Genomic DNA, 18,251 nt, shown 5'->3' on the forward strand with positions numbered 1-18,251 from the left:
GCTGGGAGGGCTGGCAGCGGCGCGCACCATCCGCACCACCCACCCCCGGCGTAGAGGCCGGGGAAGCCCCCCGACCCCGCGGCTGCGCCCCTCCCGGGGATTCCTCGGAGGACCGCGGAGGGGAGGTGTGGAGGGGGCCTTGGGGGGCTCACCCGCGAGGCGGTGCCTACGGGGTCGCGCCGTCCCCCCCCGGACTCGGACGCCCCCGCCCTAGCGGGTCCCGCGGAGCCCCGCGCGCGGCCCGCGGTCACGGCTCACCTCCTGGGGCGCTGGCCCCGCGCGCCCCGAGTGCCGCGCTGCCGGGGCGGGCCGGGGAGCGGGAGCGCGGCCCCCCGCGGGCCCGAGCGCTCTCCCGGCAGGGCAGGCGGCGAGGGCGCCCTCTTCGCGAAGCGGCCGCAGAAGGACGCCCGGGGTCCCCGCGGACCGCGGCCGGCTCGGGGGCGGCGAGGACTGGCCGCGGCGCGGACCCGGGCTGCTCGGGGCTGCGCGGGGCTCCGGGGCCTGCGCCCGCCCGCTCGCCGGAGCTCTCCTCCTCGCGCCGCGCGGTCTCCGGCGCGGTCCGCCCAAACGGCTTTATAAGGCGCGGGCCGCCGCTTTGATCCGCCCACGTCAGCGCGCAGAAACCCCACCGGGTGGCTCCGGCCGCGCGCGGGGGGCGGGGGCGGGTCCCCGCGGACGCCTGGACCCGCGGCGCCGGCGGCGCGGAGAACTTCGCACCCCGCTGAGTTACGAGCGGGGACTTCTTAGCTGTAGCTGGCGCTTCCCGAGCGTGCGTGCGCCCGCCTACTGCGGGCCTGCGGCGCGTGGGCCCAGGTAGCGCAGGTTTCTAACCCTCGCTCAAGCCGAGCCAGGAGCCTCAGCCCGTCCGGTGGGACCGAGGAGGAAGGGAAGGCCACTGCGGTCTCCGCCTGGAGCCCGGCGGGTGCCACTAGGCGTTCGTCCTGCAGCCCAGTTACCTGGGGCGTCGGGGTCGCGGGGAACCGCGCTGGCGTCCCAGGACGGCCTTCCAGGGGCTGATCTCTCTAGTCCTCTAGTTCTGGAAAAGGGATCAGCCATCCTGAGCTTGCTGCGGGGACAAGAAGCAAGAGCCCGCTGCGCTGGGAAGCACGCTGTGAACCTTCGGCCTGAGAAGGCAGGATGTCCAGCCTCTGGGCTGACTGGAGGGGAGTTTTCTGGACGCCTCGCCTCCGGTCCGCAGGGGGCTACCAGCCGAGAACTGGGTTTTAGAAACCAATTGGGACTAGGGAGCTGCTTCCCATCTGGCATAGGCCCGGCCTGGGGCTGGGGCTGTGTTTCTAAGCAACTTCCCTGGGACTGGTTAGGTGAGTGCCCATCCCTCTTCGCACACACACCTTGGCCTTTCTGGCTGACCCTACAGCCCCCTCTCCCGTTTCTAACTTGCAGAGTCAGGTGCTGAGCTTTCATGGCTTCTGTTTGCCCCAACCCCAGGGGCCTCAGTCCCAAGCATAATCTCAAGGATAATCTAGTTCATTAGTAGAAGGAAAATAGAGACTTAGTGAAAGGGGGCTTGTCTCAGGTCCCTAAAAGACCTGGTACGCTTTTCCCCATTCTTCACAACTGCCCGTGAAGTGACACCCATAGACTGCCGCAGTCTGGCTGCAGGTCCCACCATCTACATGCACACACCTGGGCCCACAGAGCCCATTGCAGGCTCTCAACCATACAAATACCCTCTGCACATGGACAGCCAGTCCCCCTCGTGAACAGGGCTGGGACATATCACCCTACGCGTGACCAGGACACACTCAGGAGATACTTGCACACACCATATGCCCACACACATTCAGTAGCAGATGCAAGTGAAACGGCCATAGACATCTTCAAGATGAGGCCAAACATAAGTGCCCCCACCCAATTCATGCCCATAGATGTGCTTCCCTGCACACAGTACGAATGCACATGCAGCTTCCAAGCATGCAACACCGAATGTACAGACACTCCTGCATAGAGTCATAGGAATGTCCTTGTGAACACAGGCTGGGACACCCCCATCTCCTCTCCCAGAGCATGTGGAAGGCTAGGGGTTATAAAAGCTGCAGGAAGGTAGTGGGGTTTTGGGGGAATCGGGTGTCTAGAAAAGGGGTGGTTGGTGTTGCATGGGAAGGACAAGGCTGCTCCACCTAAGAGGTTGGAGACACAGGCATCCAGAGGCCAAACTGTCCTTAGCTCTCCCACCCCAAGGTACTCTGGTCAGAGCTGTTCCTAGGGGCCTCTGGCCAATTGGGATGGACCCTCGCCTGGGTCTAACCTTCTGCTTAGGGAGAAGCTACCTGAGTTGCCTGCAAACATTTGGATAAACAGTCCTTCAGCCAGAAATCTTCGGGCTCCCAGCTAGAATAGAAACAGAAAGCATTTTGGAGTCACACAGTTTGGCTCCAATATTAACTTTGCCCAATTTTATTTTTAGCAGTGTGATCTTGAGCAAGTTGCTTAAAATCCCCTAGTGTTCGTTTCCACATCCACAAAATGGGAATAATGCAATCCCATCAAATCTTCTGTATCCTCCAAGATGGAATTAGTATCCCCATTTCATAGATATGGAAGCTGGGGCTCAAAAGAGTGGGACTAGCCAGTGTTGGAGCTGATATCTGAACTCGGGTCTTTCTGGCCCCATGTACACGATAGCTGATGGCCATCAGCTTGATGGGAGGATTGTGACTTCCCACTGTCTGAAGGGAGTTGAGGGAAGCCAGGAGAAAGTCCCAGAATTCCTGAAGCCCAGCCTGGAGCTCTCCTGTTCCCTCCCTGATGCTCAGCTCTGTCTTGTGAATCAAGACCCAGGCATTAGAGAGGGCTGAAAACCCTGCCCTGGGAGGGGAGCGGAGGCATAAAGTGGTGGCAAAGCCCTGGATTCAGTCACGGGAGGCCCTGGGGGAGGGGTACGCCTCTCCCTGTACCCCAGGCTCCCCATTGGTATATGGGGAGTAGTTTCCCACCTCAGACATTCTGGGATTCTGAGAGACACTTGTGAGAAAAAGCTTTTTTCATCTTCAGAACCAACTGACCTCCCCCCTTCTCTTTTTCCTTCTCCTTTCTTCTGTCCAGGGGCTCCTCTAGGGCCAAGGTGTGTCAAGGCTGTAAGGCTGTGCTGGCTGCGCGGGTTGCCGGCTCCCCTACAGAGGGACGGAGGCTGTGATCTAGGCTGGCTGGGCATGCTCTTGGCGGCTGCTTGCTGGAGATGTTAATATATTTTCCTTCTCAATTACCCCCAGTTATTCTAGTTATCTGATCGCCTAGACGTGCTGGGGGGCTTCCTGCCTACGGGCTTCTCAGCCCCTGCCTGCTGTTGGTCAGGGGCACACGCCTTTCCCTCCCCCACCACTGCGCAGTGAGGGGGGGAGTGGGGGCAGAGCCGGGAGCTACTGTTCCAGTTCTGTTCATCTGCTGACCCCCTCCACCCCTGTCAGCTTCCCTCTTTTGGGACTAAGGCCTTGGTGGAGATGGTGAGGTGAATCAGCCGTTTCTGGGAGCCCTGGATGGAGAGACAGGTGACCTGGGGGTAGGCCTTAGCCCTGGCAGTAGCTTGCTATTCCAGAGCAGATCATTGTTTTCTGAGCCCCGGTCACCTCATCTGTGAAGGAGTTGTACTAGGTAACCCCCAAGGGCTTTTTCAGCTCCAGAACACAGGTCTTGGATCTCTTGGACTTTTACCTGTATCATAGGATGAACTATGGACATGGTGATCCTGAGACCAAAGGGTGCTCTTTCCAGCTCTGGGGTACCTTCTAAAAGGTCTTCTTGGGAAGGCAGGTGAACAGGGCTCTAGGGAGAGAAACTCAGCTCAGGTGTCCCTGGAGCTGGGGTGGGCATCCCCCCTGAGACCACATCTTCCAGAAAAAGGCAGAAGGTGATCAAAGAGCGGCAGGCATGTCAGCAGAATACCTGGGCCTGGCTCTCAGATTCTTGTCCTTCACTTACCTGCTGTGTGACCCTGGTCAAGTCACTCAGCCTCTGTGATACTTGGTCTCATTGTCTGCAAAATGGAAACACCTTTAAACCACTGTCTCCAAGATGACTGGGAGATAACATTACGAAAGAAGTGATATTGGCTGAGCAAGCACCTACTGTGTGCCAGGTGGCGTCTGTGCCTGTGGGTGAGCCCGGCATTGCTCTGCAGAGGAACACACTGACCCCCAGACCTGTCCAGTAATTGTTACAAGGTTCTGCAGTTCCTGAGTGGTGGAACCTGGCTGTGAACCCAGGGCTGCACTGGCATTTGCAGGGCCCATAGCCTGGGGGTGGGAATTTCGTGCCCCCTCTTCCTCAGGTACCTGGGGGGAGGGATTGTGACTCTACGAGCCTCAGGGAACAGGCTTGAGGGGCTGGAGTCAGACAAGAGTTGTCTTTCCTGGGTGCACAGGGCAAAACGCCACAGTCACGTCTGCAGAGGGTGTGACTTCTGAAAGGCCGCTTTCAACTCTCAATTGTTTGGTTGTAGTGGTGACTGCTCAGGAGACAATGTTTGTGTTTCTCTGCCTTTTTCAACTCCCAAGAGAGAAACCCAACCCCAGCCAGCTTAAACAGAAGAAACCCCGATGGGCTCGTGCAGCTGGAGGAGAAACTGGGGTGGCTGGTGACCTGAAGGGACAGCTGTACTCCCCAGGATTTGGGGCTGGTACTGGGTTGCTGGTTGCCAGCCCCCCGCCCCCCGCCGCCCAAGTGCTGTTCGAAACTCACAATCCATCTAGTTATTGTCACTGACCTGAACTCTTTCTGGGAAGGCTAGTGAGGTAGTTTGTAATGAATGGCACCAAATCCTCTCCTCCCAGGACACACACACCCCTTTGAAATGTGACTCCATCCAGAGGTGAAGTTTATTTCCCCACCCCTTGATCTGGGCCGGCTCATGACTTGCTCAGACCCATGCATGTGACAGATCTGTGTGCGTTCTGGAGCCCAGACATCAGGGGCCTTGCAGCTCCTGTGCTGCCCTCGGAGCCCACCTCAGCTGCATGTCAGAAGCCCAGGCTGGGCTATCAACTGATACGGGTCGGGCCAGAGAGAGAGCTGACCTCGAACAGCCAGTGCAGCAGAACCCAGGCCTGGCTGACCCACCAGCCAAATGCAGCCCTAGGAGCAAGCCCAGTGAGAGCAGTAGACGCGGCCGGTCAGCCCACACAATCAGGAGAATCCATCGGTTGTTCCTTTCAGCCACTAAATTTTGACATGGCTTGTTACCTGGCAAGAGCTGCCTGAAGTGACCAGGCTTCACTAGTGAAAAAGCGAAAAGATGTGCATTTGTCTACGGTCATTCCAGAATCCAGAGTCTGGCCATTCACCCTGGCCTATCTCTGACGTTCTGGCCACCAGAGCCCCTAAAAATGTCTCCATTGCTCTGGGAACATCATGTGGTCAGTGACTGGTTCTGTCTGGCCCACGCTGCATCCCTGGCACTCCATCAAGGCCTGCCAACAAGGGTTGCTCCAAAGTTACCAAATGAGTGAGTCAATGTCCTCACCCAGCCTCTGTTTACAAATGTCAAGGGAAGGGAACTCACTCCCTCCAGGACAACCTCTTCCGTTGTGGGAGAGCTCCACCTGGGAGAAGGTTCTCCTCCTTCTGGAGCAGAGACCTATGACTCCTCTGATGGTCCTGCTTCTTTTCCTACATCCCCTACCCTATAAGATGGCCTCAGGTATATCACAGTGGTCCCTGGCATTTGCAGGGCAGCACAACCTCCCGTAATAGCAGGTATTTCCATGTACACAGAATGCCGGCCACCCTATCCCCTTGAGGATGTGTTTCCATCAGGGCCCCAAACAAACACAGGTTCTGGAATCATGCAATTTGGGGTTCTAACCACAACCCCACCTCTGTTTGGCCTTGGACAAGACACTTCCTGTCTCTGAGCCTCAGTCATCTCATCTGACTGAGTGGTGAAATGTACCTCCTAGGGTTGCTGTGGGGCTTAAAGAGATGATATATGTAAAATGCTCTGCACACAATCAGTCCTTGGTAAAGGTTAGTTCCTTTTCTGCCAGGTACATAAACAGTTCCAGATGGAGAGCTCATTTGTACTTAGCATTCATGTCTATATAAATAATGTGCAGGTGGGGGAGGAATTGTCAGGTGGCTGGGGACTGGGGTGGGGGGGTGGTGCGGGGTGTTCCCAGCAGTGGGAACAGCTAATGCAAAGACAAGAGGGAGAAGTTTGGTTTCAGGGAAAGGTAAGTCAGGGGCTTGGTGGGGCTGGCAGGGGAGGACCCTGAGTGCCAGGCTAAGCAGCATGGGCTTTGCCAAGGGTGGCCTGGAGGAAGTCTGAAGCAGGATGGTTGAGGTCAGGTGTGGGATTCAAGTCTGGGCAGATCTTAGAGAGAGTGGGGTCAGGAGGGGAGGTGAGAGAGAGTTCCTGGAAGCCCGAGATGGGGGAGTTGTGGTGGGAGCAAGGGGTGCTTAGGTGCATCATGGGGAGGGAGAGCCTGGCCGATCAGCATGGGCACACCTGTCATGAGAAGCAGAGCCCTTGACCCTCCAGCCAGGTTCCTGCGCTCTGTATCTTCAGGACCGGGACCTGTTCAGAAGAGTACCTCTTTTGCCTTTTCAGTCTAGGAACAGGTTGTGAAGGAGGCCAGAGAAAACCTGAGCTAGGTCTGCAGCCAGGGGGAGGCAGGGTAGACCGGAGGGGGAACTAATCTTCCCTATTTCTCTGGTGAGGACTCAGAAAAGTCCCTTTCAAGATCTGCTTGGTCAGTTTATGAACCATCCCAGCCTCCAAGCTGAGCTTTATGGCTTTTTAAGCCTTGCCACAGTTATGGGCTCCTTTGAGACTTGCCGCTGCCTTGGGAGGGATAGAGGCTGGGTAGAGAGGATTCTTTTTAAGATAAGGAAACCTAGGCCGAGAGAGGGCAAGTGACTTGCCCAAGACCACACAGCAAATGCACAGCAGAGCTGGGCATGAACCCAGACCTCCTGCCTCCGACTCTCGTCCTAGCCTCTTTCCACAGCACTGAAGGACTGGGCAAGATGTTCTCACTTACCTGCTCCGGGTGAAGAGTGAGGGGAGCCAGAGAGAGGTTGACAGCTGTCAGCAGACAACACTTAACTTAAACTGACAATTTAATTGTGAAAATGTGGACAAGGTACAGTTATACGTAAGGAAATCCAGACGGTCTGCATCCCTGGGGAGCCTCAGCCAGCACCCCAGTTGCCAGGGAAACAGAGAGGATTGGAGATGATGTCACTAGACTCTGAGGCTGAGGTATGGGGGATGGGCTACTCAGTCACCTCTTTGGGACTTGATGGGGCTGTGGGCCTGGCCACGGGCTGTCATTCCCATGGTTAACTCTTTCCCTTACAAATAGGGCAAAAGGGAGCTGCAGAGCAGGGAAGTGACTTACCCAGGGTCACACAGGGTGAGGTGACTGAGCTCCCCTCAGTAGGTGACCATGTCTATTCATCTAGCAGGCTGCAGGGCCTGGTCAGAGTCATCTGAGTCCCCATGCCCAGCACAGGGCCTTGCTCATCTCTGTAGTGAGGGCTACTTGGTCCCTTTAGAAAATGAGGAGCATATGCCACTTCAGGAGGTGACACTCGTTAAGTCATAGCAGGCTTAGGTGAAGAAGAACCCTGAACACTCATCCAGAGCAGTGTTCTCTAGTTCAGGGGACACTGAGCTCAGGAAGAGCAGGTCACCAAGCCAAGGTCGCCAGCAGGTCAGCACTGGGCGGACGCTGAGTCATGCCCCATAGGGATGCACCTTATATGATCCTTACTCAGGGAGGAGAGGTCCCTTTCATTGTTGCCCCCTCAGCCCTGGGCCAGAGATCTGGGCCTTGGGAAGTCTCCGCTGTCTAAAGCATCTTCTCCAAATCCCTAGCATCCTGGCTAACTGCCCTTAGCATTGCCCCTACTGTGTGCCTGGCTCTGGTCCATCACTCTGTGTTCCTTATCTCAGATATTTACAACTCTGTGGCCTGGGAGTCACTGTTCTCAGAGCAGTCCAGATAATGGAGGCTGAGGGGGTGAGGGTGCTAGGGGTGTCGCTTGCCTTCCTGCACAGCCAGAAAGTCAAAAGCTGGACTTACACACCAAGTCATTCTGCATCTAAAAACTGACTGCCTTCTTCCTGGCTCTTAGATCCTACCACACTGGACCCTTAGGGGAGGGGGCAGCTGAATATTTGCCTGTCCAGTCTCCCTCCCACTTTTTTTTTTCTAAAGATGTTATTTATTTATTTGAGAGAGAGTGTCGTGTCTGTGTGTGTGCACATGAGGGGTGGGGAGGGGCAGAAAAGAGGAAGAAGCAGACTCCCCTCTGAGCAAGGAGCTCTATGGAGGTGGGGCTCAATCCCAGGGTCCCAGGATCATGACTTGAGCCAAAGGCAACTGCTCAACCAACTGAGCCACCTGGGTGCCCCATCTCCCACCCACTTTGATGGTAAAAGCACCCTTTCCTTGCTGCCCTCCCCACCTTCTGAGTTTCAAGAAAAGAGTCACAGAGACCAGTAACCTGCTAGAAGGTCTGGCCTTTTGGAGCATTCCATCTTCCTAGCCATATTATATGGCCCAAGTGTACCAAACAGAGCTGTTGTCCTCAATTTGCATAAATAGACTCTGGGAGAGAGCACTTAGGGCCCCTTTGGAATGCAAGCTCTAAAAGGTGTGATTTCCCAGAGCTTCCAGCAGTCACATTCCCTGCTTTGTGAGGAAGACAAGGAGAATGAGGAAGGAAGAGAAGAAACAGGCAGGGGGGTAGGAGAGGCCACTGAGTTCCCAAGCACACCCTTGTCCCTCCCAGGTGTGTGGGCCAGTGAATCCATGTTCCTCAGGCTCATTGGAATTGGGTCTTTATGTAGGCTCTTAGAATAGGAGCCATCCTGACTCTTATTTCTGCTGTGCTATGCTATTGTGATAGGAGGTATGAGACTAGTAAAAGTGTAATAAAAAATTAATAAAAGTTCTTGCCCTCCAGGAACTAACAACTTGGGTAGGAGAGGAGGGGGCTAAAGTTCTGGGTTCTATCCATACTCTGTCTCAGACTTGCTGTGTGTTCCTTCCCCTCTCTGGCCTGTAACTTCTCTACCTCTCACATGGGCAGGAATGGGGGTGGGAGGTGAATATTGGGTTCAGTGTTCTGCAAGATCCTCTACAGATCTATGCAACTACTTTGAAAAACAAAAACAAAAACAAAAGATATCACTGAGATATACATTCACCCTTTTAAAGTGTACAGTTCAGTGGTTTTTAGTATGTTCACAAGTTTTTGCAACCATCCCCACCATCAAATTTCAGAATATTTCCATCACCCCAAAAAGAAATTCCACACGTATCACTCCCCATTCCACTCACTGCCTCGCCCCTAGCAACTGCTAATTTCCTTTTTGTTTCTATAAATTTTCCTATTCCAGACATTTCAAGTTCATTTTCAAGTTTATCCATGTTTTGGCATATATCAGTACTTCTTCATTTCATCTTATAACTGGATAACATTTCATTGTATGGATATGCCCCATTTTGTTTATCCATTCATCAGTTGATGTACTTTGGGTTGTTTCCACTTTTTGCCTGTCAGGAATAATGCTGTTAAGAATGGTCACGTATAAGCTTTGTATGAAATATATGCTTTCAATTCTCTTGCATATATACCTAGGAGTAGAATTGCTGGATTAAAGGTAACTCTCTATGACTTTTCATGAATTGCCAAATAGTTTTCTTTTTTTTTTTTTTGCCAAATAGTTTTCTATAGCGGCTGCATCATTTTACATTTCTTCCAGGAGGGAATGAATGTTCCAGTTTCTCCACATCCTTGTCAGCACTTACTGTTTTCTGACTTTTTAATTTTTTTTTAAAGATTTTATCCATTTATTTGAGAGAAAGAGTGAGAGAGAAAGGAAGCACATGAGCAGGGGGAGGAGCAGAAGAAGAAGCAGACTCCCTGCTGAGCAGGGAGTACCAACGAGGGCCTTAATCCTAGGACCCTGGGATCATGACTTGAGCCAAAGGCTGATACTTAACCACCTGAGCTACCCAGGGGCCCCTGTCTTCTCACTTTTATTTTGGCCATCCTAGTTGATACGGAGTGGTTTCTCATTGTGGTTGTGATTTGCATTTCCCCAGTAACTAATAATGCTGAGCATCTTTTCCTGTGCTTGCTGGCCGTTTGTAGATCTCCTTCGGAGAAATATTTATTCAAATCTTGTGCTCATTTAAAAAAGTAGGTTATCTTTTTAAAAAATTATTGTTGAATTATAGTTCTTTATATACAGTGGATACTAGGATGCTGTATCTTTACTGTATACATTACTTGCAAATATTTTCTCCCATTTTGTAGGTTGTCTTTTCACTTTCTTGATAGTGTCTTTTGAAGCACAAATTTTTAAATTATTATAAATCCAGTTTCTCTATCTTTTCTTCTGGCTGCTTGTGTTTTTGGTGTCTATTATTGTCTTATCCAAAGCCACAAAAATGCACATTCATTGTGTTTTTCTAAGAGTTTTCTAGCTGTAGCTATTATTTAGGTCTTTGATCCATTTTGAGTTAATTGTTGTAAATGGTGTGAGGTAGGGTTCTGACTTCATGCTTTTGCATGTGGATATCCAGTTGTCCCAGCACCATTTATTAAAAGACTATACTGTCTCCCTTTAATTGGCTCTCTTGTCAAAAATCAGTGGACCATAAATGTATGGGCTTATTTACATAATTATTTTTAAGTGACATCCAAGAAGTAAGTTACAGCAAGGCTCGCATAGTTACAACTATGTGACAGGTAGTGTGGAAGAGAGAGAACAAATGAGAAATGTGGAATCATGTGGACTAGATCCAGTATAACTCCAGGCAAACTACTTTATTTTGTCTTTTAAGAAATAGCACAAGGGGCGACTGGGTGGCATAGTTGGTTGAGCATCCAACTATTGGTTTTGGCTCTGGTCATGATCTCAGGGTCCTGGGATCAGGCCCTACACTGGGATCCATGCTTGATGTGGAGTCTGCTTGTGATTCTCTCTGTCCCTCCTGCTCATGCTCTCTCTCTCTCTCAAATAAATAAATCTTTTTTAAAAAATAGCACAATATGTTATACTGAACACATTCTCTCTTTTACTTTATTTTTTATTTTTATTTTTTTGACTAGGCTCCACACCCAACATCGGGCCTGAACTCATGACCCTGAGATCAAGAGTTGTATGCTCTACCAACTGATACAGCCAGGCACTCCTGAACATGTTCTCATTGTAAGAAATACCAACATCTGGGTATCCTTGAGCCTCAGTTCTTCTTCTGTCACATCTAAGCCCTAGAGCTGGTATAAGGCTCTGAATGAGAGGGAGGAAGTAGAAGGGGATTCCAGGTGGGGTAAGGGACACAAGCAATGGTTTGGAAGCCAGAAAGGGCAGCACGTGATGTTGAGGGGTTGGTGTGCAGTGAGAAGCCGATAAGAGGTGGGTGGATGTTGAAAGGCTGCCTTTTTCGTCCTTAGGTTGGTGGAAACCCAAAATCTCTGGGTGCCTGCGTCATAGCACAACTCAGAAGCCACCTCCCATGTCCCCCTTGGGAGCCCCATGGCAGAGCGGCCCGTCTAGGCCATCCAGCAAGGCCTCCCAGCCACAGGCCTAGCAGTAGGCAGGCTGCACATGTCCTGATGCTGTTGGCTCCACTCGGTCTGGGTGTGGTGGGGCTGTGTTGAGAGAAAGCAAGGTGGTTGGGGTCCAGCGGTGGGTGGGGTGGCTTCTGTTCCTTACTTTGGGGTGAAGTGACCAAAACAAGCAGACCTCAGGGAGAAGAATGTGCAAAAGGAGGCTAAGAAGAAATGACCATTTGTCGAGCACCTACTATTCCCTGGAGGCCCTTGGCGAACTTCATCTCAGCTCACCACCGCCCAGAGAAACAGGAGTTAGGGTCATCCCCATTCCACAGAACCCGAAGCTGGCTCAGAGAGGACACATTTGCCCAAGATGACAGCCGACAGAGCTAGGCTTTGAACCCTGTTCCATCTGTTCTAAAGCACATGCTTTTCCCTTAATGCCCCAGCTACCCTGGAGAAAAGGGAGGAAAAAAAAAAAAAGGAAGGAAGGAAGGCAGGATAGAAAGAGGCCCGGCTCAGGGAGAGTCACACAGAGAGGAAAATAAAGAGAGGCAAAAAATAAAAAACAAGAGTGGAAAGAGCATGAGGCTGCAGCAGAGGCCTGGAGCAGGTCCTCGGGGAGCCGCGAGGGCGGGGATGGCCGGAAACCGGCTCACGGAATCTGGAGCCAAGAGCCAGGCTTGGCCTGAGACCTGGTGGAAAGCGCTCACCTCAAGAGATTGAAGCGGGGAAGCTGGCGTCAGGGGGGGTGGGGGGCGAGGGGGGGCGGGGTCCGCCTGGGAGGAGGGCAGCGCGGCCGAGGGCCAGGGGGCTGCCAGGCGGGACTCTCCACACATCATCCAGCTCAAATATCCGCTGTGGCTGCTCAGGCTGGCAGGCCCTCGCTCCGGGACCTGGACGTGCGCAGCAGCAGGCTTGGAGGCCGGGAGGGAGGGAGCCGTGACCAAGGCCTTCTGGGAACTCGGGTCCTTCTTAGCACAAATCCGTTCATGTGGCCTGTACAGAGGGTGGCTGTCATTTAGTATCCGAACTGGGACACTTGAGAGTGAGCGGGGACAATGAGCATAGTCCAGACTTGCACGGCCCCCGGCCTCTAGGGCCCTGCACGGTGGGGCCTGGCCTGGCCCCCTGCTCCCTGCTCTTCATCCGCACTGGCCTTCCTCTGCTGGCACAGGGCCTTGGCGGGTCTGGCACGGCCTGCCCTCTGCCATCGCCACCACCCCTCCGTACCCCTTCATTGTTTCTCCTCGCCCTCAGAACTCAGCTCCGGCTGTGCCGGTGCCTTCAGTACATGGTGTGCTTTTCCTTCATAGCACTGATGGCAATCATGGTCATGAAAGAAATCCTTAATTGTGTGTTTGATTGTTTAAGAGTCTGTTTCCCTTTCTAAGGGCGGGGCTGGGTCTGACTTGCCCACCCCTGGATCCCAAACACCTGGCCGGAGTTTCCAGTGCATCAATGAATAAATCAACTCCCAGGGCCCCCCCGTGCGGCCACCCCTTTATGTCCCGTTCTGTAATTTGTTTTTTTTTCCTAGAGAAGGAAAAGAAGAAGCTAGTCCTAAAGAGAATAACCTTCTGGGTACAAGGTGCACATCTGATTTCTCCCAAGGGCTCTGAGCTCTGCAGGGCAGAGGTTGAGCACCTGTGCCCTCTCTTCCCCAGTGTCTAGACTGGCTTCAGGCCAGAAGGAGGGGCTCGAGTTGGACTTACTGATGAATGATCACAATGTGAATATCATCATGGTGGATCCTGAGAAGTCCAAACCAGAAGGAACCCTAGAGATTGTGACATAACACGTCGAGTGCAGGCCCTGGAGTATTATAGACACAAAAAATATTGGTGATCCTTCTTTTAGAGGTCATCTTGTCTGACCAACCATCTTTCTTTTGTTGTTGTTTCCTAAGTGTGCAATTCAGTGGATTGTAGTATTTCACAAAGTTGTGCAACCATCACCATTATCTAATTCTAGAACATTTTCAACAACTCAGTAAGAAACCCCATCACCCACCTGACGCCCAGAGAGGGTGGTGCCCTATCTAATGTCCTATCATCAGCCAGCAGCAGAGCGAAGACCAGAGCCCAGGCCTCCTGACACCCATGTGCTTGGTTGGGCAGCGTGTCGGGGTTCTCTCTGGCACCCCTAGTCATCCTCAGGCACATGACATGAAAGCCTTATTTAGCAAAGGCTGAACAAGTAAGATGAGACAATATCACCTCTAGCTATGGCCTTAATGGTTCAGAGCCCATCTGTGCCCAGAATGGAGCTGACGGCTTTTGAGGCAAAGGAGACATGCCTAGAGATCATTTCAAATGTGTGCATTGCTTCCCACAATGGCCAGTGTCCTTTCCTAGCTGGGATGTCCTTCCTCTAAGTGACCACACAGCCTCCTCTTGTCTCCTTCAATGTCCCCAAAGGCCTCCTATCAGGGTCACGTGTGCAAACCACCCTATTTAAAAGTGCAGAAGGGCCCTGCGTCTCCCTGCTGGCACTCTGATCCTCGCTCCAGGTGAATTTTCCCTCCACAGCGCTCACATCACCCATCAGACACGCTATACCTTCCTCCACTTCTCCCTCTGGTTCCTGTCTTCCCTACTAGAATTTGGCTCCGTCAGGGCAGGGGTTTTTGCTTTGCTCACTGCTATACCCCAGCTCCTATGAGCCCCTGTTTTAGAGGTATTTCATAAATACTGACTGAATGAATGCATGACAGAATGAATAGTTATCTATAGTTGCATTTTATTCTGACATGAAGGTGCTGTTTAGCAAGGGCCCAACAGCTAAGAGGAGACTGTACCACCTCTAGCTATGCCCTTAACAGTTCAGAGCCCTCCTGTGCCCAGAATGGCACTGAGGGCTTATCAACAATCATCAGGGGAGGGAATATTACCCTTGTTCATATATGTGGCTTTGTCTGCTCAGGCTGCTATAACAAAACACAGATCTGGATGCTGGGAAGTCCAAGGTCAAGATGATAAGATTGGTTCTTGGTGAGGGCCCACGTTCCAACTTGCAGATGATCACCATCCTGGGACCTCTTTGTGTGCATGCAGGGAGACAGAGAGACAGAGAGTGAGCCTTGGTCTCTCTTCCTCTTACAAAGACACCAATCTCATTGTGGGAGCCCCACCTTCATGACCTCATCTAATTAACTCCCCAAAGGCCCTACCCCAAATACCATCATACTGGGGGGTAGGGACCAAACGTATGAATTTTGGGGGGCAGGAGAGGGGTGGACATGAATGTGCAGTCCATCACAAGTGGCAAGCCGAGGTCCAGAAAGGTCATCTGGGAACCAGAGGCACACCATTACTGCCACCTCTTTGGTCCCATCAGGGAGCATCAGGGTCCCCTCCCCCCATCAGGGGAGGCTGGAGTCAGCTCAACATAGGCCCGAGGAAGCAAGGGCCAGACCTCCCAGGTTTGCCATTGTTCTCAGGGCCCCAGAAAGCAGAGCCAGTCTCTGAGCCCAGCCTCTACCCCTTCCTGCAGTGATTTAGCTGCTTTCACATTCCATGCTTTAGCCAAAATGGAAAAAGAAAGAAAGGAAAAAGGGAGTGCTATTTTTTAAAATGGCCTTAGCTCTGTGAGCTCCACCATGGAAACTGCTGCCCATGATGTCATGAGCCCCGAGGCCCTCTGGGCAACGTTACTGACACTTCATACGGTGGGCCGGGCCCAGGGTCCACACACACCTCTTGCCAGAGCTACATGAGCCCTTGGGCAGGCACAGGCTCCATCTACAAGCCTGGGCCAAACCCCCTGAGCCAGGATGGAGCCAGGCCCTGGGCAAGCAGGGGGTCCCCCGGAGTAACAGCCCAGTAGAGCATCTCTCTGTGTATCATCCACAGGGCTTTAAGGCCTATCTCTCATGAGATCTGTGACAATCTTGAGACACACAGAGGACAAGCACTCTGGTCTGTGTCTCTCTCCATGGGGGAGCAGAGTGCAGAGTGCCCTGCACACTGTCACACAGCCAGGGAGTGATGGGGAGATGGAACCCTGTCCTCTGATTTTAAATTCTATGGATCACTTAAAAGGAGAGGGCATGGTCTTTGCCCACAAGAAGCCAACAAACTGATGAAGGCTATAGAGAACCACCAGGTCAAGTTCAAGTCTCCACTTTTCAGTGGAAGGGGCAGGGACTGGCCCAAGGTCACACAGTTGATCCACAGACCAGGCAGGGTTGATTGCAGGCTCTGAACTCCTAGCTGGGAATATTTCCTACTATATCTTGCATTTAAACAGTTCCGTTTGGGAGGAAGCTGTGCTGTTCCGGAAGAGACGCCAGGCCTTCCCAGTCTCCGGTTTAAGGCTGTCTTCCAGGATCTGCTGTCAAGGCTTATTCCTCAGGGAATAGCTGTTGGCAAAAGGAGGTGAGGTATTGATTATGGCTGGGGCTGGGGGAGTGTGGCTGAGGCCCCAGGGAGAGAGAAGGGATGGGAATGGGCAATGGAAGTTTCTCAGAGAAATAAACTAAAGGTATATTTATTTTGCTTTGGCTTATTTGTATTTTCTAATTTTCTGCACTTCTAGAATTTATTTTTCATATTTTAAAGTGATGAACTATTTAATTGAAAATGGCCTGGAAATCCAGGGTTGCCTCAGTCCTGACTGGCTGTGTGAACTTACCTCTCTCTAGGCCTTTCTCTCTCTAGGCAATAATGAGGTTGCCCCATGAGAAGTAAAGGAATCAAAAAGGTTCCCTGGCTCAGGACACAGCTCTCTCACCTGGTCATCAGAGATGTTCACCTGTCCAAAGAAAAGAATGCTGCAACCCAGGAATGAGGTGTCCAGGGAAAAGCCAATGTTCAGAGAAGGCCACTCTGGCTGTGTCTATGTCCAATGCTGCCCAGAAGGGAAGAGCTGGTATCTGAGGGATAAACTCATCCGGATCCCCACAGAGGGCCTCTCTACTAGAGTGGAAATGGTTATCAGGCTTCACCAAGGCCTGTGTGAATAACCCTCTGCACTAGTCTTCCTCGCCCCTTTGGTCATATTTTGGGCCCATTGGGTAACAGAGACTCGGCTGCCAGGAGGGAAGGAGACTAGGGGAGGGTACAAGAACACTCCTGTCCCTGGGAAGGGAGACTGTTCCAGTGTTGGGAGGAGGCATCGATCTTGAGTGACATGGTTAGGGCCAGCCTGTCTGACCTCTCTGGGTGTCGGCCAGACACCAGGCTGATCTATCCCCCAGGACCTGCTACCACTGAAAGGGTTAAATTATTTTCAATATGTGTACAGTGTTTAGAACAGTGCTTGGCATAAGGAGCTAATAAAAATTGCTAGGTGAAAGTTAACTATGGCCTATCTGGACAGCAGGGTGGAATGGAAACTCTAAAGAGTGTCTTGACCCCCACCATCTGCCCGGTGGGGGTCCACCTCCAGGAGGCCCCCACCAGCTCTGCCGCCTATGTGCACAGAGAGGGCACCCCGCTGACTGCTTTGAAATGCAGTAATATCACTTTCTGGTCTTCCCCTGCCATCTCCCCTCTGATGTGTGGGCCCAAAGGAGGAATCATTGACTCTCTGTCCCCAAATTATCTCCCCACCCACCACTCACCTTTTGTCAACGCTGGGCTAAAACCCAGAGGCCAAGGATTCCAGGTCAGGCTGGGACCTCACACTGTCAGGCTGGAAGGTACCTGGCATGTACCTTGCTTGCCCTTCCATGAAAACACACATAGGGAAACTGAGGCCCAAGGACGGAGAGGGACCCCCCTTCTACCCTGTGTCTCCAGTCTGCATAGCCAGGGAGCCGGTGGCTGGGCTGGAGCTGGGCCCAGGCCCCGGGCTTTCTCCCAGCCTCCTCTGCTCTTCAGGGGTCCCCAGAGGCCGCTTAGGGGACTACGCTCCCCCCCTCTTTTGTAGCCACACCTCACCTGGTCTTCGTTTGCTCCATCCTCTGTGGCTCTGTCTCGGATAATTCTCACGGAGCAGGGTCAGCCCCCCGAGGAGCAGGCCGCTAACGAGCTTCAGATGTCTGGGCCAGAATGTCTCCCGGCAGGCGGCCACTCCGGCTCCAGCTGATTGCAGGCCCGAGCCGAGGCGGTGGCGCCCCCAGGACACGGCTTCCCGGGGGCTAACTCCCCGCCCGCGTGGATGCGGCAGGTGCCGGAGGAGCCCCTGGCTAGGGTGGCTATTTCACGATCTGGAAATGGGCGGGGAGGCTGCAGGACAGAGGCATTTTGAGCATTTGGGAACTATTTCTTCTTCTTCTTTCAAAGCCTTTCCGGGCCCAGAGCTGGTCTCCGCACCGAGGTGGCCCCAGGGACGTGGAGGAGAGCAGGCAAGCTGCGTGTGGACGGCCGGCTCCCAGCACGCTCTGCGCCGGGGCAAAGGCCGTGGGCTCCGCCACAGACACCCTGCCAGGCTGGGACGGCCACCATCCACCCGACAGATGGCCAGGAGGAGGTGCCAGGTCACACAGCCCCCGAACGGCCGAACTGGGGCTCCAGCCCACCTCTGCCGGAGCCCACACTTTCCCTACAGTGGGCCTGGACGTTCCCAGAACACCAAGATGGTGTATATTGTGGATTTAAAGCCTCATGAACGGCGAGGGCCTGTGGGCTGCCCCGGGGTTTCAGGAACCGAGGCCACCTTGGCCACTAACTCACTCCTCCATCTTGACGACGCAGCAGATTTTACATTTACAAAACGTGGATCGTCGTCTCGACTGCAGGTGAGGGAATAGCGTGCGCCCTCGTGGCGTC

General features: G+C 53.1%; 1 long non-coding RNA gene across 1 annotated transcript in view; it reads right to left on the reverse strand.

Annotated features, from left to right (window-relative positions):
- Window positions 1-14,255: 14,255 nt before the first annotated feature.
- Window positions 14,256-18,251, reverse strand: part of LOC144294923 (uncharacterized) — a 5,629-nt gene continuing 1,633 nt past the window's right edge. The window contains exons 1-3 of the long non-coding RNA XR_013362270.1: window positions 17,421-18,251; window positions 15,716-15,898; window positions 14,256-14,575 (exon numbers count right to left, since the gene is read on the reverse strand). The exon at window positions 17,421-18,251 is cut by the window's right edge and continues 1,633 nt beyond it. This is a non-coding gene — a long non-coding RNA (uncharacterized LOC144294923). The remainder of the gene's footprint in view (window positions 14,576-15,715; window positions 15,899-17,420) is intronic.

Source organism: Canis aureus, chromosome 23 (assembly GCF_053574225.1).
Source record: "Canis aureus isolate CA01 chromosome 23, VMU_Caureus_v.1.0, whole genome shotgun sequence".
Classification (NCBI taxonomy): domain Eukaryota; kingdom Metazoa; phylum Chordata; class Mammalia; order Carnivora; family Canidae; genus Canis; species Canis aureus.